Raw genomic sequence first — 23,063 nt, forward strand, 5'->3', positions numbered from 1 at the left:
ATAAACCGATAGTGAGGCAGAACAACAAAAAAGAGAGACATATGAAACTATAATTAAGATTTTAGGAGTGCTACAAGAAGACTTATGCGCTCTGAAACATGAAAATGAAAGCTTAAAGGACAGAATTAAGAAACTGGAAGATAAAGAAGACATTGGAAAAGAAAGATCGCCGTGGACGGAAGTGACGCGTAGCCATTTTAGGCCTAATGTTAAACATATGGAAGAAACTACGTACAACTTAAAACCGGGAAAAAACTCTTTGCAGTGCCAAAATAGATTTCAGTTACGGTACTTCAGCAAGTTCCAGAAGAAGACACACCAAGTTTTCCAAATAATTTTAAATCCAGTGGAGGTAACCTACAAAAGAAGAAAACCAACCAAGAGTCAAGAACGCCAAAGATTCATCTCTACGCAGACAGCCAAGGGCGGGGTATGGCAGAAGGCATCAAGGATGAGCTGCAGAATCCAGAAGCTGAGGTTTTAGGACTAATAAAACCAGGTGCCAAAACTGAAGACGTCCTTTCAAGTTGTGATCCTGTGTTAGAGAAGGACAATTATGTGGTAATTGTGAGTGGTACAAATGACATTGCTGCAAATGAAGGTGAGGAACTAATTACGACTCTCAGAGGTAAGATTTCCAAACTACCTGACTCAAAAGTAATTGTAGTTAATTTGCCACCTAGGTATGACCTTTTAGAGGACTCATGTGTGAACAAAGCTGTACATGATGTAAATATAAAAATCAAGAGATTATGTAAGAGTTTTAGAAATGTCTATGTAGTAGATACTTTAGGTCTTGGCAGGCAAATGTTCACTAGGCATGGGTTACATCTGAATGGTAATGGAAAAGCAAATCTCTGTAGACAAATTGCTACAATTATCAACAGAGATTTGCAAACTAATCTGTACTTAGGAAAACCCATGCCACTAAACTGGCACATACAGGGAAAGTTGCCAGAAAACCCAGACCCTTAAATCAAGATCTATGTACAAGGATCTGGGTTCCAGGGACGTTCTCAACTCATGAGTCAAACGTTACCCAATTGCAACAGTCAAGTTTTAGGGAGGAAGGAGGTCTGAGATTGCTTTTGGTAAACTGTCAGAGTGTAGTAAATAAACAATTAAAATTCGGTACATTGATGGAATCTTATGAGACTGATGTGGTGATAGGAGTAGAATCATGGTTGCGAGAAGGGATGGGTAATAGAGAAGTATTTCCAGAAGGGTACACAGTCTATCGTAGAGACCTAGGAGATAAAAAGGGAGGGGGGGGTGTTTATTATGGTGAAGGAAACTTATTGTTCACATGAATGGTTTACCGATGAAAGGGATGAAATATTAGGGATAAAATTAGTTTGTCATAATATGAAGGAGGTGGGAATTATAGGAACATACAGGCCTGGAAGAGAGGAAAGAGACATGGAAATATTTGAGAAAATAATAGATTATTCTCATAAAACAATAATAATGATATGGTAATAATTGGGGGAGATCTAAACTTGCCTGAAGTTGAATGGAATGGAGCTGCAAGTGAAGCCCATGAACAGAAACTGGCAAATAAGTTAATTTGGGAGGGAGGATTTACACAAGTAGTAAGGAGACCGACTCGTCTCAATAACTTACTAGATATATTCTTGGTTAAACCATGGGAAATTGTTGATAAAACTGAGGTAATTGAAGGAATAGGTGACCATAAGGCTGTAATAATGGATGTAGGACTGGTACCAAAAAGGCTTAATAAGAGGGTCACACAAGACAAGAAATTATACAGAAAAACTAAAGTTGATGAATTTGGGACTTACCTTAAATCACAATTCAGTTGTTGGATAAGTGAAGGGAGTAATGTGGATACACTTTGGGCTAAATTTAAAGGAATCATTTGGGAAGGAGAGAAGAGATTTGTACCTGTTAAGAAGGGTAAAATGAACTCAGACCCTGTTTATTATACAAGGGAAATAAGAAAATTAAAAAGAAAATGTAGAATAGTAAACAGGAAAATCCAAGAGGGTAGGGAGAATAGAGAAACTAGAAAACAGCTAATGAGGGAACTGAATAGAGTGAAAAAGGAAGCAAAAGAGAATTATATGAATGGCATTCTTCAAGAGGGTAATGGCCACAAAGGGAAATGGAAAAAGCTGTATTCATATATTAGGAATCAAAAAGGAAAAGGAATCCAAATTCCTACAATGGTGGGAGAAGGGGGTGAACACTATTTAACAGATACTGAGAAAGCAAACCTCTTCAGTAGGGAATTCAGAGATTCAGTAGAAGATTGTCAGGACTTGGAAACCATAACAGAAGATAGAGAGGGAGAGACACATAGGGAAACAAGAAGCTTCTCATTCACAAATGAAGATATTTTCAGAGAAATCCAACTGCTTCAGCAAGGAAAAGCAGCAGGAAGTGAGCAAATTACTGGGGAGGTATTAAAGACAATGGGGTGGTATATAGTGCCTTATTTACAATTTCTCTTTGACTATGTCATATATAATAGTGTAATACCAAAGGAATGGAAGGAATCTATAATAATACCAATTTATAAAGGAAAGGGTGATAAAAGGAAACCAGAGAACTACAGACCAATCAGCCTGACCAGTATAGTTTGTAAAATACTGGAGAGTTTAATAGCATAGTGCATCAGAGGGATATGTGATGATAAAAATTGGTTCATGAGGAGCCAGTATGGATTTAGAAAGAAATTTTCTTGCGAGGCACAACTGGTGGGATTTCAGCAGGACATATCAGATCAGTTGGATTCAGGAGGCCAGTTAGATTGCATTGCCATAGATCTTTCCAAAGTCTTTGGTAGAGTGGAACATGGAATATTATTAAAGAAATTGGAGGGAATAGGATTGGACGTAAGGGTTATACGTTGGATAAGAACATTTCTAAATTCAAGTGTTCAGAAAGTCAAAGTAGGAAATTATATATCACAGGAAGAGAAAGTTTGGAAGGGAATTGCACAGGGTAGTATAATCGGTCCGTTACTTTTCTTAATATACGCAAATGATTTAGGGAACAATATAACATCGAAAATAAGATTGTATGCAGATGACATAATTGTTTATAGGGAAATAAATAACATTGAGGATTGCTCAGAATTACAAAGGGACCTTGAGAGTATCCAAGAATGGGTTGTAGAAAATAATATGAAGATTAATGGAGGCAAATCAACTGTTACAACATTTACAAACAGGAGCTTTAAAACTGAATTTGAATATACTTTGGATGAGGTAGTTATCCCTAAAGATGGCAAGTGCAAATATTTAGGTGTGAGATTTGAAAGTAATTTGCACTGGAAGGGTCATGTTGATGACATTGTTGGGAAAGCATACAGATCGTTACATGTCATAATGAGGCTACTTAAAGGATGCAACAAAGAATTAAAAGAAAAAAGTTACTTAAGTATGGTTCGTCCATTATTGGAATATGCAAACAGTGTTTGGGATCCTCACCAAGAATACCTAATAAAAGAAATAGATAGTGTGCAGAGGAAAGCAGCAAGGTTTGTAACAGGGGATTTCAGGAGAAAGAGTAGTGTATCAGAAATGTAAAGGAACTTGGTTGGGAAACTTTAAGTAAGAGAAGGGAGAAAACTAGACTTATAGGATTATATAGAGCCTATACAGGAGAAGAAGCATGGAGAGATATCCATGAGAGGCTTCGGTTGGAAAATAATTATATTGGTAGAACTGACCACAAGTACATTAGTAGAAGCGATTGGGGTAAATTTTCATTCATTGGGAAGAGCGTGAAGGAGTGGAACAGTTTACCAGGGGTAGTGTTTGATCCTTTTCCAAAATCTGTACAGATATTCAAGAAGAGAATAAACAGCAACAGAGAAAATAAATGAAATGTTAGAGGGCATTCGACCAGTGCAGAATATTGTAATAAAAAAGTGTGTGTGATTAAATTAATTCCATTCCCTGGTCTATGGAGTTTGGACAGCCCAAGTAGGGGACTGTCTGTAGGGGTGAAGTACAGTGGGGACTTCGAGGGCCCTGGGACCGCTACGGTAGCTGTGAAGGCCCTTCAGGAACTCTGAAAAGTGGTGGCAAAAGGGGCTCTGGTTAAGACGCAGCAGGTCGTTATGCTACTTAGGTTCCAAATTGGTAAAATATAAATATGTAAATAAATTCAATGTTAATTTTAATCCTATACCAGTTGTATATTATTATTAGAAGTAATTTCACATACTGTATATGAGTTGACTGTGTTTGTAAGATATTATAAGTAGAATTTTGTAAACAATATAAATTTATTAAGGATGATGTGTGTGTTTAATAGAACAAATTATTAGTGTAAATTGTATAATATTGTATTGTAGGAAAATTTTCTTCGTCTCTTGTTAATTTAAAATTTAGTGCTTGACAATAATGTATTTTAGTGTACCATTTGCCACCGAGGTAGACACCTCATTTGCAAATAAAGAGATTTTGATTTTGATTTTGATTTTTGATTTTAAATGATCTGCCATCTCCAAGGTCTGTGAAAGGCGGTTCCTCCCCAGAGCAAGATTATGTACCATACAGTAAACATTCCACTACTTTCTGGACTGACAATGGCATTGATAAACATCGGAGACAGCCAAACTCTAAATATGCTGTATACGGTGGTCATGAGGAGTAGCATACTGCGTTTAAACCAGGGAAACATCGTCTACTAGCTAAGGGTGACAAGAAATCACGTGAACCATACTCTTCGTTATAAAACAGGAAAATATGATCGACTTGACTTTTAGTATATCAATGATAGTGGAGTAACGCCAGGAGTGGTTGAAAAATATTATCATTCCCTTCATAGTTTGAATGAATAAATATCCAGTTAGGTTCAGAGACGTTTGGAGTACAGGCCCGTATGAATTAATTTGGACATTTCAAATACGTAACCTACAAATTTTACACGGGGGATGCCTGCCCGAGGCGGTAAAGGCGTACTCAGTTCACCCGGAAGGACGTGGGTTCGGTTCCCCGTCAGGAAGTCGAAAATTTAAGAAGCGAGATTTCCACTTCCTGAGGTGCACATGGTCCTGAGCTTCACTCAGCCTACACCAAAAATGAGTACCAGGTTAATTCCTGGGGATAAAGGCGGCCGGACGTAGAGCTCAGCACTCTACCATGAAGGGCCGAGGTTACGAATACTGGAAGCCTTTACCTTACCTTACCTTCCACTCCTCCAACGGCCTTCATGTCCTGTACGGAGATGAATTTGCTTCTTTTACACATTTTATACCCAAGTCTATTAATGTATTACATACATTTAATCTTCATACATAGTTAGTATGCACTCCTATCTATTGTGTGAGTTACGTTACATGATTTAGCATATATTTCACTATTTTCGAGCACATGTTTTCAAGTTCATATTTTAATGTTGAAATGTGGATATGGCGGAAAATGACCAGAAGGAGCTGGACGGAAAGAAAAACCAACCTGGAAGTCTTAAGGGAAGTTAAAGAAGAGAGAAGATTTTTAAACGAAATGGAAAACAGGAAATAAAAATTTATTGGAGATGTCATCAGACACAATACTTTCATCACTAACATACCTGAAGGGAAAGTGCTGGGAAAGAAAGGGAGAGCAAGACATAGGATGCAGTATTTGGACGACATCAAGAAGAGGTTAGGTTGTGTCAATTACATGATACTGAAACGAACAGCCGATGAAAGAAAATAATGGTTGCATCGACAAGGCATTAGCCTTTAGAATATAGATAGATAGATAGATAGATAGATAGATAGATAGATAGATAGATAGATAGATAGATAGATAGAGAGAGAGATAGATAGATAGATAGATAGATAGATAGATAGATAGATAGATAGATAGATAGATAGATAGATTGATTGATTGATTGATTGATTGATTGATTGATTGATTGATTGATTGATTGATTGATTGATTGATTTGATTTTAATATCAACAGTCAAGGTTTGTGAGACTCCTTTTGCAAATAGTCCACATGTCATCTAGGGGATTAAAGTCATGCAGTTTTCTTCCACTCTAGCACATGTATATTGCTATCAGTGAAGAATGTTTTCACTTTCCTAGAAGTGTGGCCAGGAACCAAAACTTACAGAAAAGAAATCCGTCAACATTTGCAAACCTTTTCTACGCCTACCAAGCTTCCAATATTTCGATGTACTGGTCACTGTTAATCATGTAGAACATTTTGGTGGACTTGTAGACTGGTTTTCCGTTCGGTGCATATATTGAATCCTCTGCCGGCACACTTCGAGAAATTGAAAATGGATTTTCCCCTAGTTTCCTATTATCCCGTCTTGATGACAACCTACCCCCAAGTGACGTTTCCTGTACATTCATCGTGTTAGGTGTTTGTATGAAGATTTACGGGCTATTCATTCATCTGATAGAAGTCTACGATGAACAGTAGAATTGTGCTGTTGAAAGATCAGGTATAGTAACGCAGGCGTATTACTTATAACGATTATATTCCAAAGAATAATTCCAAATTAGAAAGTTGGTATGTGTAGGTGTGTGTGACTTCCTAAAAAGGAATTTATAAAAATTCGGAACAACAAAATTCCGTTGTCAATGTTTCTTTAAACGAGCTTTAGAATGGTCTTCCCACGAACCTGCAACACAAGAGTATCCAACCAGATAAATTAATTTAAACACTTGCTATTTGTTCAAAACTAACTGCTTTCAGGTAGATGATCGTTGTCTCCTCAATTCATAACGAGGTGCACAGAAAGATAACCGTCCCCTGTGAGCCAATTGTGGCATGCGGCACACATTCTACCGAAGGCGGTAAAAATAAGCCAGCGAGTTGAACTATGTATTGTTTATGGCGAGGGTATAAGTTGCGTGTAGCACGATCGCAAGCGTGAAAATCAGTAGATAAATGAGGACTGGGTCTCATCGCAATCGCTGAAAAATGTCAAGTGCTATTAATGCGAGAGTTAATGATTGTTAAGACAAGATTAGGAGGATAATTATTTATGGAATAACAACGAAACGCAAATTATTCAGTGCGGACACGATGTTTTAGAATAATGTTGTAAGCGTTAGATACGATAAATGTGACAGGAAATAACGTACCTTCTGCAAGTGTAATATACGGTTGTCTATTAGAGAAGAACGAATCACAAATCCAGATCATGGAGAAGTATTCAAATAGGGAATGGAAAGATAAATGGAAAAAATTCAAAGAACATTACATCCCAGCCGACTGGAAAGTAGCCGCATATAAAGTCATTAACAAAATTATTCCAATAGAAGATAAAAGAATTCCGGCACAGCACCACACAATCCCCACTCTGTAAAAAATGCCTGGAGGTGGACACACAGAGGAATAAAATTACTAACTATGGAAGTGTGAAAGTAGTCTGGAGATAGATTTGTGCTGTGCTAAGACAATGAAAGGAGCTAGACTTCTGTACGCAGCACTTGAAATCGTTTGCAAACGAACAGTGCTCTCTGAACACATTTATCCGACTTCTAAAAGATGACAAACAAAAATTATTGAAAAGTGTGTCACCGACAGAGACAAATCACGTCGAGTAACTTAAGAGTGTTTAATTATAACCTTCGAATGGTAGTGCTGAGAATAATGCAGTGTTTGTCACACAATATATCTTTTTTTTTTGTTAACGGTGTGTTTTGTGCCAATGTTCTTCATCCTCTTGAAATGACTGTTTTCTAGAGGATTAGTTTAAGAGAAAAATAATTTAAAGTGTTTCTTTCTGAAGGACAAAAGGAGATGTTAAAATTGAACATAATACTGTAACATGATATTGAGAGATTGTTGATATTTGCTTGTTGTGTTACTTTTGTTTGTTAATTTTATACCTTGTAATTTGTGAGAAATAAAATACACAAAATGACCAACTAATGGCACTTCATACTATACACGAGCAATAATTAGCATAACAATTGAGGTTTAGCAAAATCGCTATTCTTTATAACACATGCTCATCACGTCGGCCGTCATTCATCCACAATACCTCTAATCGAGGGCCAATGTTGTGAACAGCACTGTACAGCATATCCCTACATATGGTCAGAAATTACCATCGAATGTTGTCTTTTAGCATCCCTAATGAGGTCGGACCATCGTGGCAGACTTGCGACTTCAGGTAACCCCACAACTAATAACCACACGGATTGAGGTTGGGGGAGCAGGGCGGCCAAGCATGACGTAAGTGGCGGCTCAGCACTCGATCCTCACCAATCGATGTGCGCAGATATCTTTCACACGTGTAGCAATATGTAGTGGAGCGCCATCCTGCATATATATCATACCTTCCAGCAGGTGTTTTTCGGTCAGGTTAGAGAGGAAGCGATTCTGTAACATTTAAGTGTATGTCAAGCATTTGTGGCCATTTGTACCTAACGTGTTGCTGCCCAGCGCCGTCTATTGGTCATTTTGTGTACTTTATTTTAGTGTCAATAAAACTCCATGTCATGCTAATCATGTGTGTCAATTAATACACCTCTACTGTAATATTTATTACTAAAAACTAACATGGTGTGGCTTAATAAGCTTACTTTTGACAACATACCATATAAGTTCTGGGAAAAGGAGATTGTCGTTCGGTTGCCCATTTAATTTGAGGTTAGCTAATTCTGTCATTGAAATATTACTACGAATTCATTTGATAGAAGAAAATATATTCTTTAAATAATTTCAATAAAATAGTGAGAACTGCTGCGATTAAAACAGATGAGAATATGACATTGCAACTGAAAGAAACTAGGCATGAATTTGAATTCTTCTTGACCGGACATTTAACAATTTATACACAATATATCCCTCACTGTTTCACTTGACTGTACATTCAACACTCTGAGTGTAATTAAGACGTATTCCTTAGATCTGGTGTTTACTGCAGATGTGTCACGCCTAATTTGGTGATGTATCCATGTGACTGCTTCTTCTGCATATCATATGACCTCTTTGTAAGTCTGTATGGTATAACTTCTTTGCAAGTGTGTCCTTATATGACTCCATCAGTTCACCATCCACTTCTTCTCTCTTCATCTTCCGTTTAACTATTGACTCCCGTTGACTGACTGAGGCCACTCCATCTTCGTTCACTTTGCCTCTCCTTCCAGTAGAATAATGACTGACGCTACAATATGCAGCCACCTTTTATAGACGTTGGTTGAGGCACCTACGTAACCTCCAGAAATAACTATAATCGACCCCCACCTGGCGACAAGTGTTACCTACAATGGCGAAATAGCCTGGAGCGGCCTGAGTATCTGAGCTCATCGCTAAGTGCTCACGATGACGTAGCAATGACTTGGCAGACTCGCCAACAGTATTGCACAATATAGCAATGTCATATCCAACATCTGATATCCAGCAATTATTACTGTACATGTCTTGAGTGTTATTCCACACACACGTACATATGAATACATTTACCTACAATCACGCAAGCGACAAGCATTGCAGAATCGAATTGAATAATAATTATATTACAATAATAGTAATTTCACAGATAAAATAATAATAATACGGACATAATAATGATATTAATGACATAATAATAATAATAATAATAATAATAATAATAATAATAATAATAATAATAATAATAATAATAATAATAATAATAAAAATACAGATATCATCTTGTAACGGGATTTGAACCGTTACACTACCTCCAATATTCCGTGAATATTGTCAAACGTTAACGGACTTGCGGGTCAGACTGTATTTAAAATATTTTGGTCAAATGTGAAGGAGGATTGGAGCTAGGGAGGAAGGGATCGGGGAAGGCAAGTTGCAATGAACATGACCCAAGGAAGAGATCCGACGAGGTAGACTGACCAGTTGAAGGTATTTTTGGGAGGTATCTACACCAAGGGACGCATCTAGCATATGGTACAAGAAATGGGCGAAACAGCAGCAATCACTCATGAAATCCCACTATACCCTGTCAAGGGCACATGGATAGGAGAGAGAGAAAAAGAGAGAGGAGAGAGAGAGAGGTGCTAGCACCAGCATTTGTATATCTACCAATTTATGACCCATCTGTAAAGCCAACTGTCTCTCGGAAAATTGTAGTTAATTGTTTCTCGCGCTAGGAGCCTGAGAGTTCGTGCATCTGTTCCACAAAGTTCGAAATGTTAGCAAACTCACTATTCCACGATAGGAAACAGGGGTGGGGGTGGGGTAATTTCTGCCCAGATCTCCATGTAATGAGAAATGGAAACTCTTTTGCAGGGATTTCTGTAAGTAAACGCGTAGCCATTGGACAATACAGCATACTAGAATATTCCAGGAAATGAAATGGAAATAGGAAAACTACACTAGAACCATAGGCTCCACAGTTAATGTTGAGAAATGATAGTCGGTGAATAATGCAGCTCAGTGAAACATAACTAATATTACCATGAACATCAATGTTCATTGAGGTGTAGTTGATATGGTGACGAGCAACCACTAGGTAAACAACCAGCTATCACATTCACGCTCCAAGGCTCTGATCACCACCGAATAATCTACATATTGATAATCAGGATCAGTGTACTGGAAATGCAGGCGATATCGGTGGAATATTACACTCACAGGACGAACGAAAATCCAGCAGCATGCTTCTCAATTGCAGTAGATATTGTATTATAAAGACGATAGATCAGTCCATGTAATCTCTCTGGAATATGTCGAGTGAAATGTGATCATATCAGAAACTTCCCGGCTGATTTTAAGAAATAATAGTTGGTGAATGATGTAGCCCAGTGAAACATAAGACTTTTCTAATTCTTTACGATAAGGCCTGGTAAGAATCACACGCCAATTTCAAGTCATCCTTCCTTCTTGCTTTCTCTTCCGTTCTTTTCAGTATTCCTCTGCAAATTTACAATTTACCATAAAATATTAATTTTCTAAATTCTCATATATTTTCTATTTGTTCTTTTTAATATTGAGTAGTTCCAAATCATCTTCGGTTTCATTGATAAATGCTGGTTTAGTTTTCCATTTGTGAAGTGTTAAAAAACCCATGGCGCAAGAGCCCCGAAGGGCCATGCCCTACCAAGTGATCACTGCTCAGCCCGAAGGCCTACAGATGTTAAAGTTCCGTGTGATCAGCACGACGAATACTCTCGGCCGTTATTCATGGCTTTCTAGAACGGGGTGTTTAAAAATTTATTTTATTAATCTGTCTTTGTCTACTCTGTTCAGGTCACCAAGAAAGAATGAGCTTTCTTCTGGTGTTCTGTATAAATCTTGTTTTGATCTCAAATTATACATGCTATTCTTCCAAATAGGTCCGATAATTATCCCCAGGATTCTCTTTTCAGTTTTGATTATTTTTCTGTCTGAGAAGGTACTCAAGCACACTGTTGCATAAAAGGCTGCTAGAAATATTACAGATCCGGCCCAGCTGTGTGGTGAAGGTGTAGTGTGTCTGCTTCTTACCTATGGCCCCGGGTTCGATTTCCGGCCTGTTCAGGGATTTTTACCTGCATCTGAGGGCTGATTTGAGGTTCACTCAGCCTACTTGATTACAATTGATGAGCTATCTGGCGGTGAGATGGCGGCCCCGGTCTAGAAAACCAAGAATAACGGTCGAGAGATTCCGACGTGCTGACCACACGACACCTCGTAGGCCTTCGTGCTGAGCAGCGGTCGCTTGGTAGGCCATGGGCTTTCTGGGCTGTTGCGCCATGGGGTGGGGGGAAAGATTACAGATTGTTTAGTGTCTCAACTTAACATTGTTGTATACTGACTTTATGTTGTATATATTCGTCGTTGGGTGGTAAGTTTTATCCAGTTTGCAGATTCATGCTCTCCTTCTCCACCGCTGTTACTGTTATTACTTCACCTAAGTCTTTGAATTTGTTGTTTTCTTTGTTGTTGGATTCTTTAATTTCTGGAAGTAGGGGAAGTCTGCGTAATTTGTACCACTTACCATTGAATGTCCATTACTCTATTGACCGTCATGAAACTTTCTCCAATTTTATACACCAGACGTCATCACGTAGTTGCTCTAGGGAGACGGTGTTACTTGCTCCGCTCGGGACGGGTGTTTGTAACGTGACAAGAGAGCAGCTGTAAGGCGGGTTGCATACTTTGCACCACTGGCCGTCAGTACATACTACGTCATGCACTTCCCCTACTTCTTCCCCTACTTGCTCGCTACGCTGCTCTCGTTCCTCGAGAGCGGGGACCATACTGGCTCCGAAGGCATTTCGCTCTCGATTGACGATGCCTGTTATACACAATAATTAGTACAATGTATCAAACTCTATTGACGTTATAAAACTTTCTCCAATTTTATACACAATGATTAGTACAATGTGTTAAACGATTTGGTGAAAATAAATGTAATATTATCTTTAGTAATTATTTAAAAGTAATATTAATTCTAAAATTTGTTATCGTGTAATTTGGACTGATAGTGTGTAACTTGGGCCAGGTGATCATGTAATTGGGAATGGTAAATATAAACAATTATAAGTTATTTAATGTACTTATTATGAAATGTTAAACAATAAAATACGGCCCTATGAATTGTGGTCGTTACTTTTGAGATGTAGGATGATGATAAAACAGTTCGTCCTGAATTTTGGTGCAGTTTTCACGTGTTTCTGCAACGTCCGACTCGTTGGCTGAACGGTCAGGGTACTGGCCTTCGGTTCAGAGGGTCCCGGGTTCGATTCCCGGCTGGGTCGGGGATTTTAACCTTAATTGTTTCATTCCAATGGCACGGGGGCTGGGTGTATGTGTTGTCTTCATCATAATTTCATCCTCATCACGACGCGAAGGTCACCTACGGGTGTCAAATAGAAAGACCTGCACCTGGCGAGCCGAACCCGTCCTGGGATATCCCGGCACTAAAAGCCATACGACATTTCATTTCATTTCATTTCTGCAACTATTGCACTGAATCCAATCGTCATCATAACAATTGCTACATGCAATGCAAACTGGTTTTAATTATCTTCTTGCGTCTGTGATGAACAGTTTCTCGACCACTGCTCATCTCGAAGGCCTGCAGATTGCGAGGTGTCGTGTGGTCAACACGACGATTCCTCGCGGCCGTTATTCTTAGCTTTCTTGAGTGGAACCCCCTTTTCACCGTCAGATAGCTCCTCAAATATAATCACTTAGGCGGAGTGGACCTCGACCAGCCCTAAGATCCAGGTAAAAATCCCTAACCAGGTCGAGAATCGAGCCAGGAGCAGACACGCTACCCCTACACCGCAAGGGCGGTCTCAAATTATAAAAGAAGTTTTTTTACAATCACTGGTAAAAGTACGAAGAAACGCAATTACTACAATATTATTTCAACGGTCCAAGTTACACACTCTCGAGCAGTCCAAATTACACGACATGCCTAATCAAACACTAAGTAATATGCAAAGTACATAAAATGTATGAATGAAACTATGTTAAAACTTACCTAGATATTTCATCAGTACTAGTAAAAGCCAAAAGGCCTCTTGTCTGAAATAAATACTTCACAGTACACTTTCTTGTCACCTTATAAGCTTACGAGGAATGTGAGTATTAAGATAGTTTTCTTCTTCCCCTTTCAACCTTAAGTCCATTAGCAAAACAACTTCCAGGAAGAAAGTTCCCCTCGGCTGTTTTCTTGGCCTTGCCTCAGACAGCGGGTGAGCAAACCTGCAAATACCAAAAATATTATCGGTCAAAATTCCACGCGGGTCCAAATTACACGGACTTCCCCCTACACTGTTGGTACTAGTGATTTATTCTGTTTTTCATAGGAAAATTTTAATCTTATTTTGGCCGTACACTTTACAAGGTCTTATAATTGTATCCTTAATTTTTCTGTGGCTTTTGCTAATATTACTAGATTATCTGCAAAAGCTAAATGGTTTGTTACAATTATTATTATTATTATTATTATTATTATTATTATTATTATTATTATTATTATTATTATTATTATTGTTGTTGTTGTACCGCGAGGGTACACCCGCAAAGTGCATTCAAATCAAGCGCCTTGTGAACTTACATCTTACTCCTAAAACTTGAAACAACTAGTGCAAGAAGTCGGGACGTTGGTCAACAGATGTTACTACTAAAGCGATAGAGTAATGTGTTATTTTAAGGTTTCCTAAACTGACTGGATTTCTTGGTTTTTTTTTTTTTTTTTTTTTTTTTTGTGTATCACAGTTGTCCACACTTCGATCTCTTTTCGCCAAATTTGAAAGTAACCAATAAATATTTCTTGGTATTTACTTTTCAACCAATCAGGGTTTCCTTGTACATACTGTATTTAATTAGTCAATAAAAACGGGGGTGTGTCGGGCATTTGTCTAGATCACTCTCGAACCTTCCTCTCGGGTAAAAATGCTGTCAATTTTTTGAGTCACCTTGTCTTCTTGACTGTCGAGTATACTGAGTGTGTGCTAATAGTGGAGGCGGGGGCGTTTCGTCCTTCCATGAGCAGTCCAGCGCAATAAGGAAATGCCAGCCATGTAATAACTAGGTAATAGCTTTTGAAAGCTAACCGGAGGGGGAGTTTTCCTGTCCTTAAGAATGCAACTTTAAATTCCAGTCTTCAGTAGTATGAACTTCATCTTCCAATGCAAATTTCAAAACCAGCCTAAAAGCACTTAGCTGAAATTCGGGAATAAAGAGTGTGATACCCTCTCGAGTTCCCTATCAACTTGTATTTGAGGGACTTTTTTGTAACCGTTTTCTTTATGTAGCCTTGGAACTTAAATTTTCTCCATCTAGTCACCTCAGTAGAATGGGATTAGCCCCTGTAACTTCGGACCAGGAGCCCAAGGAGGGCATCATCTTGTATGCAAATTTCAAGGAGTGCAAATATCTGCCTCAGAAGAATTTTGATTTTTGGGCCAGTAATTTTAACCTGTGTTTTTCTTTCCCAACAAGGCCCGGTAGATTGAGTATTCTATACTCCTCAAAAATCTTTTTTTTTTTTTTTTGCTGGGGGCTTTACGTCGCACCGACACAGATAGGTCTTATGGCGACGATGGGATAGGAAAGGCCTAGGAGTTGGAAGTAAGCGGCCGTGGCCTTAATTAAGGTACAGCCTCAGCATTTGCCTGGTGTGAAAATGGGAAACCATGGAAAACCATCTTCAGGGCTGCCGATAGTGGGATTCGAACCTACTATCTCCCGGATGCAAGCTCACAGCCGCGCGCCTCTACACGCACGGCCAACTCGCCGGTAAAGAAAAAAAATATTTTCTGTTAAGTGGTTAAACTGTTGACTGTTGAAGACAGTAATGTATATTTGAACTAGTAAAATGTAGGTTGTGCATCGAGAGGCTTGAAAGTGTAAATTTTAGTGAGCTGGCAGTAAAGGTATTAGCTTGGAGCGTAGCCACCTAGATATTCATAGAGCATACAGGCTCTATCTATTGTTGCAGTAGTGTTATTTACATTCTGTAAAAGGAAGTGGGAAACCTGTCTCCTGGACTCTTGAGTGTACGGAGCAATGGTGCTCCAGGAACTTTTGTAAAAACCGTGAGCTTCAAGCTCAGAGGTTCAATTAAATTTTTTTGTTTATTTTCTGATTTCTCCTATCTTATACTTAAACTACTGTACCTGAAATCTTGTGCCGTCGCTTTGCGACTTGGTTGTTCATGTTTTGCTTTAAAAAAAGGAAGAGAAATGAATTAATCTTTTGGTTGTAGTAGATAGACTCATTCATGCCCGCACCTTCTTTCACCTCTGCCAAACCACGGAATCCCCTTAACAATTATTATTATTTTCTACCTACAAGCTTAACAAGAAAAGCAGAGAGTACAATATGAAAGCTTTTCCAAGACTAAAGTGCTGTTAGAACGGGAGAAAACTACGGAGACTAAAAGCCAGATCGGGAATAGAAAACTGAAACAGGTGGATCACTTCAGGTATCTAGGATGTGTTTTCTCCCAGGATAGTAGTATGGTAGGTGAAACTGAATCAGTGTGTAGCAGAACTAATGCAATGACATGGCAGTTTCGATCAACAGGATTATATAAGAATGAAATGAGCATTCGAAAGAAACTTTCATTTCATCTGTCTTTTCTTCAGACCGACTTGCTAAACGAGAGTGAAAGCAAGGTTAACTCAGGATATATTATTAACAACGTGGAAGTAACACACACGAAAATGACTTTTGGAAAGTACAGAATTTGCTTTACGTCGCACCGACACAAATAGGTTTTATGGGACAGAAATGGGCTAGGAGTGGGTAGGAAACGTCCATGGCTTTAATTAAGGTACATCCTCAGAACTTGTCTGACGTGAAAATTGGAAACCACGGAAAACCTTCTACAGAGCTGCTGACAGTGGGGTTCGAACCCACTTGCTTTGGAATAAACAGGTGGTAACAATTGTAAGAAGGTGTTCAGAATGAGGAGATGAAAGGTGTCATATGTATGAAGGCAGTGGTTAGTGCCGAATGAATGAAAAGGCTTTGGTGTTAAAGTAATCCAAAGTGAACGGAGCAGAATAGGCAACATCGGAGATTACTATTATTTATTTATTTATTTATTTATTTATTTATTTATTTATTTATTTATTTATTTATTTATTTATTTATTTATTTAATACGTAGATATAGCCAGCTATGCTCTACGGTTACACAAACTACCTGCGTCTCTTTTTTAGGCTTACACCGGTTTGTTAACATAGTAACCAAAGGTTTTTCAAGCTCAAGCTCCTTTTAGACCGTTCTTCCACCGAGATGTTCCGAGGTTTAGCGGGTATTTTCTCTGGATCATCCCTCAACCCTACAAATTTTTTTCCTAAAAATGGTCCTCCCCATTGTGTCCTCAGGTCTTATATCATTTACCTGCATATCTTTGTGCACCACCTTCAACCAGTCGAGATTAGACCTCCATTTTCCCTGTAAGGTAAGCAAATTGTGCACACATTTCTCCGGATTCATTCTCTTCGGGTGACCATAAAAGGTTAACCTTCGTTTCTTCATAACGGTGGTGATCTTTTCGACTCTCGCATACAGTTTCTCGTTTGACCTCAGGTGGAAGACAAAACCTTCGGACCCTTTCTTAAGACCCAGTTTTTCTATGGAATTTTCTCTCCTCTTTATCAGTCGGCATATCATCCATTTTTGCTGGTGTTTTATTATTATTAATAGAAAACAAGTTGAATTAATAAATTGTCTGCTAGAACTAATTCGAATGCATTATTACAGCTAGCGTGATGTAGATTACACAGTGGACTATGACTTCCCGCACACCACGTAACCGATGTGGTATTTTTAATCAATCAACAGTTGTAAAATTATTTCTTGGCATGTTTAGCCGGAAGAATAATAATGTACCTTGTTGAGGAAGAAGAAAGAACGATGTTTAGACTGAGTTATTTATAGTCGAGCCTAGGAGGAAACCTGTATTTTAGCAGGGGTCAACGATCTGTCTATTTATCAACTTCAAGCTTGGTAGCGTAACTGCCAGTACGGTTGTACGGTAAACTATGATGTGTACAACAGAACAATTAACCGCTCTTCATGCTTGTTATTTTCAGAATAGTCAGCGGAGGAGTAACAGCTCTCTCATCACTAAACAAATGAACCTTGGACTGAGCGAAGGAGACCGACGTGGGAACTGTTTGGGATAGACTAGACTGATTTCAAAGAATGTTGGTACGACAATCATTTACCATGTCCAAAATTTAATGGTACTAATAATTTCGCCTTGGAATAGCCGATAGTGTTATAATTATTTATAGGGTGTGATTAAATATTTTCCGTTGGAGGGCGTTGCTGCAACGGATTACAAAGTATTGCGACTCGATGCGGGTATATGAGCATGGAAATTTAGGCAAAGGGATTATTGTGGCAGTCATGTCGTGCCGAGGTGCGTGCGTTAAATACGGCCACGTGAACTATGGCGACGTTATTATCAAATGCGTCCAAACAGGACCAACGTTCCGTTATTCCGTTCTTGGCTGCCGAAGGACAAATACCAGTGAGCATCCATCGAAGAATGAAGACTGTGCGTGGGGCAGCATGTCCGACGGAAACCATGGCTGTGGAATGGTGCGCCAGGCTCCGTGCGGCTCGCGTTTCTACACAAGACGCCGGTCGATCTGGGATGTCAGTCTCATCCACTACGGACAACAAAAAGCGGGCGGTGGATGAAGCGATTATGGCGGACTAGTGTATAACCATTCGTACGATTATTACGCCTTCAATCCCCTCAAAAAGGCCTTGAAAGGTCGACGCTTCATGTCGGACGGAGATGTGCAGCGAGCGGTTACGGACTTCTTCACTCAGCAGGGCACGGTGTTTTACAACACGGGGACTTTGAACCTCCTGCCTCGGTGGGATGAGTCCCTCAATGCTCACGGCGATTTTGCCTGGTTGGCATCCCGATTCAGAACTGTACGGCCATAGAACGGTAACGTTTTAATCGCCTCTTATATTGTTGTGGCTTGGAGAATGATGAGGTATGCACTGTGCATACAACTTATAAATCTCATATTTATTCCGTATTGGCTCAGCACAACTAAGGTTAAGTTATGAGTAGGTTCCCACCTTCCAATACTTATCAATTTCTATATAATAGGCTTATTAATTACATAATATAAACCATATAATCTCTAGTACATGTTTCGTTCCGATTATGGAACATATTCAGCTAAAATTTGATAAAATGGCAAGACAATTAAAATACATTGATGTTGTGATGATACAAAAGCTAAAAGATATGATGTTTTTAATCTTCGAGCCATTTTATCATATCTTTTAGCTTTTGTATCATCACAACATCAATGTATTTTAATTGTCTTGCCATTTTATCAAATTTTAGCTGAAGATGTTCCATAATCGGAACGAAACATGTACTAGAGATTATATGGTTTATATTATGTAATTAATAAGCCTATTATATAGAAATTGATAAGTATTGGAAGGTGGGAACCTACTCATAACTTAACCTTAGCTGTGCATACAATGTAGAACTCTACAGGGTGTCACAAATCTTTTGGATCAAATTGAAACAGGTGATAGTGGGTCCACAACCGATTATACTGAGATAGCGAACCAATGGTATGAAATTCATATTTATTGTGTTATGGACATACAGTGCGTACACAGCATAACAACAGCGTAGCTCATAGTAATTGCACAAAGTGGCGACCGCCAGTCTCAATGCGTGTATTGTATCGGCGCAAGCAGTTCTGTCGCACTCTCGCAAAGATCCCGGGTGTCTGTTGTGCACTGGAATAGGCAGCGGATGATAAACAGCGTACACCCCTGACCACCAAATAGACGTACACTACACAACTTAGCTCATAGCACGTGTATCATGTGACGACCGCTTGCATCGCACCGGGCGCCTTAACCTGTGCTGCACGCACACCACTATCTCTGATGTCAGTTGTCAATTGCATCAGACAGCTTGCGATGTGTCCATGGCGAGGTGTGTTACTGAGTACTGTGCATGACGCGTAGTCAAAAATGGCGCGTTACTCGTCACGAGAATTGTCAGACATGCATTTAATGTACAGTGCGGCAGGATGTAGTGTCCGTAAAGCAGCACTAATGTACATAGAACGCTTTCCCAACAGGCGTCATCCTAATTTGGAGAAGGTAATATCCGTGGATACCAACTTACGAGAGCGGGGTCGTTCACGCCACAGACAGCTGGCCAAGGTCGTGTGGCCGACCACCCAACAATAATCACCAGTCAGTTTGCTCGTAAAAAGCGCGCTTCGAAGGATACAGTGTGGAGAGTACTGGCGTTCACTTCTGTCAGTGGATTATCCACCGCAATGGTGTATTGTTGAACTTTCAGAGTTTGTATTGTTCGCTGATGAGGCCTGCTGGTGATGGTGTTTTCAAGAGCTGCAAAAGCCATGTCTGGAGTGAGGACAATCCCCACGCCACCCACATCGGTGGCCACCAGAAACGATTCTCTATCAATTTATGGGCGGGCATTGACCAAGATCATCTAAAAGGACCTTATTTTCTGCCTCCCCGTTTAACTGGTACACGTTACTTTGTGTTACTGTGAGATGCGTTGCTACAGTTTCTGGAGACTGTACACCTTGTTGTCCGCGAAAGGATGTGGTTTCAACACGACGGTGCACCATCCAATTTAATGTCCGCGAGCACCTGAACAACGTATACCCTCATCGTCGGATTGGAATGTAAGGTCCTGTTCTATGGCCAGCGCGATCTTCGGATCTCAGACCTCTGGATTTTTCCCCTGGGGTTACGTCAAGTCGCTGGTGTATGAAACTGCCGTAGAAACGGACGATGACCTGCTTCCAAGCTGCCTGTCTCCTGGTACAACAGACACCAGGGATCTTTGAGAGAGTGCGACAGAACTTCATGTGCCCTTGCCATGCATGCATTGAGACTGGCGGTCGTCACTTTGAACAATTGTTATGAGCCATGTTGTTGATATGCGGTGTACGTTGTGTATGTCAATAACGCAATAAATATGCATTCCCTACCATTGCTTCCCTATCTCAATGTAACCGCATGTGCACCCACTATCATCTGATTCAATTTGACCCAAAATGTTTGAGACACCCACAATATGAAAACGAAAATCCACAGCGTTTCCAGTCCTTCGACCGGATCAGGAATAGAATTAATGAAGCCCCCATCGAGCGGCGATGTTAGGAATTGTGTCGGTTGCCGAAGCTTGTCGCACTCTTCTGCGGTAATGATTATTGACTGACAGATGGAATGCAATGATATTGGAGAGTGTTGCTGGAATGAGAGATAACAGGGAAAACCGGAGTTCCCGGAGAGAAACCTGTCCCACCTTTGCTTTGTCATTCACGAATCTCGCATGGATTGACCGGGATTTGAATCACGGAACCCAGCGATGAGAAGCCGGCGTGCTGTCGCCTGAGCCACGTAGGCTCTGTAGAACTTTCTATCTAAACTCCAAAACACCGAGTCACTTACTCGCTTACTCATTTAATTATTGTTATTATTATTATTATTATTATTATTATTATTATTCTCCTTATTTCTTCGTGTGACTATTGCTAGCTTGCTGCAGACCTTGTAAGGCAGACCGTCCAACGAGAGTGGGAAGTGATTTTTTAGTGGAGGGTAGTGTTGTGTGTGTTGTGTGAATTGCAGGGAAATGGGGACAGTACAGACACCCAGTTCTTGATCCAGGGGAAATAACCATTTAAGATTAAAATATCCGACTCGGCCAGGAAACGAACCCGCGACTCCTGAAACTGTAAGGAACTACGCTGACCATTCAGCCAAGGAACCGAACACTCAATTACTCACTCATCATTAATTCTCGCACTTCCTACAAAGCTGGAGGGCTGAAATTTCGTACAGGTTTTTCCTTATAAGCCAATTAGTCAAATTGTTTCACTCCTATCTTTTGTGAAATAAGAGTTCTTCTTTTTCCTGCCGCTTTTTCCCACACCTGTGGGGTCGCGGGTGCGAACTGCGTTGCACATGTAGATTTGGCCCTGTTTTACGGCCGGATGCCCTTCCTGACGCCAACCCTCTATGGAGGGATGTAAGCACTATTGCGTGTTTCTGTGGTGGTTGGTAGTGTAGTGTGTTGTCTGAATATGATGAGGAGAGTGTTGGGACGGACATATGCACCCAGTCCCCAAGCCAGAAGAATTAATTATAAGCGATTAAAATCCCCGACCCGGCCGGGAATCGAACCCGGGACCCTCTGAACCGAAGGCCAGTACGCTGACCATTCAGCCAACGAGTCGGACCTTTTGTGAAATAAGAGTAACTTCCTTAAATATAACATCACAAAGTTACTTACTTCTCACTAAGCTAGAACGATGACATCTGGCACTAGTGTTTCTTATAAGATAATTAAGGAGAGTCCGACATTTTTCGTTAAAGGTTGGGATGAATTTGGGGAAACTACCCTACAAACAACATTACTAAATCCTTTACTTCCCTCTAAGCTAGAGGATGACGTTTGGCATAAGAGTTTCTTACGAGCTAATTAAGGAGAGTAAGAATGTTTAATTCCGATATTTTTTTATTGAGAGGGAAGGGTTGAGATCAACTTCGTTAAATACAATATTCATTTTTCACACTTCTCATGAAGGTAGAGGGCTGAAATTAGGCACAGATATTCTTTATAAGGCGGGATGAGAGACTTAGACGTTTGAGGCGCTGGCCTTCTGACCCCAACTTGGCAAGTTGGATCCTGGCTCAGTTCGGTGTTATTTGAAGGTGCTCAAATACGTAAGCCTCGTGTCGACAGACTTACTAGCACGTGAAAGAACTTCTGCGGGACTAAATTCCCGCTTTTAGGCGTCTCCGAAACCATAAGAGTAGTTAGTGGAACGTAAGCAAATGACATTATTAATTCTCATAAGTTAGTTAGTAAAGGTAAAGATGTTTTACCCAGTGTTCTACCATAAACGGGGTGAAATCGGTGGAACAACCTACTTTTATACTTTTATTGATAAATAGGGTTCCAGAGAGCAAGAACTCTGTCAAGAGGAACAATATATATATAATCACAACAATGGCGGATTAAGGTGTAAGGTCTAAAAGTGAAAGAATACTGTAATAATAGTGGTTTTACATATGTTTTTATGCCTTTGCTGGTGAGATGTAGTGTTTACAGTGCACTATGTCTTCTGCATGGGCTAGAATAAATTTTTTACTTTCATTGACCTATCTCAGCGTCATCTTTTGCTTTGACAATATGAAGGTGACCGTGGTATGAGCGATGCTAGTTATACCATTCTATAAATGGAGAGACCAATGAGTGTGTGACTGGAGGCGACAGAACGAAAGACTGAGTACTGCCTTAGTGTACTGTGTGTGTGTACTTCTGTCGATTGGGGACCGCCCTGAGTCAGCTATTGAAGCAGTCATCGTGAGTGTGAGGATAACTGGACATGGGTTAATATTCGCTGTTGTGAGTATCGTACTGCTATTGGATACTGTTGAGCTGTTGCTGATTGCTGTTCACTTCATGTGACTGTGTGAAGTATCGGACTATCATTGGAGTTCGAACCAACGAACAGTCGTCGTGTGTTGTATAGCCAGAGACACTGTGTTCAAATCCAGCTATCTACGTACAGCCGCTGTATGAGTTGATTGACTGGACATGGGGGAGTGAAAGTTAGGCTTAAGCGTCCGCAGGTAGACGAGTGCGCTAGATC

General features: G+C 39.9%; 1 protein-coding gene across 1 annotated transcript in view; it reads left to right on the forward strand.

The window, feature by feature from the left end:
• The window catches only part of LOC136863399 (ankyrin repeat and death domain-containing protein 1A), a 421,997-nt gene that overhangs the window by 131,402 nt on the left and 267,532 nt on the right, over positions 1–23,063 (forward strand). The window lies entirely within an intron of this gene.

Source organism: Anabrus simplex, chromosome 1 (assembly GCF_040414725.1).
Source record: "Anabrus simplex isolate iqAnaSimp1 chromosome 1, ASM4041472v1, whole genome shotgun sequence".
Classification (NCBI taxonomy): domain Eukaryota; kingdom Metazoa; phylum Arthropoda; class Insecta; order Orthoptera; family Tettigoniidae; genus Anabrus; species Anabrus simplex.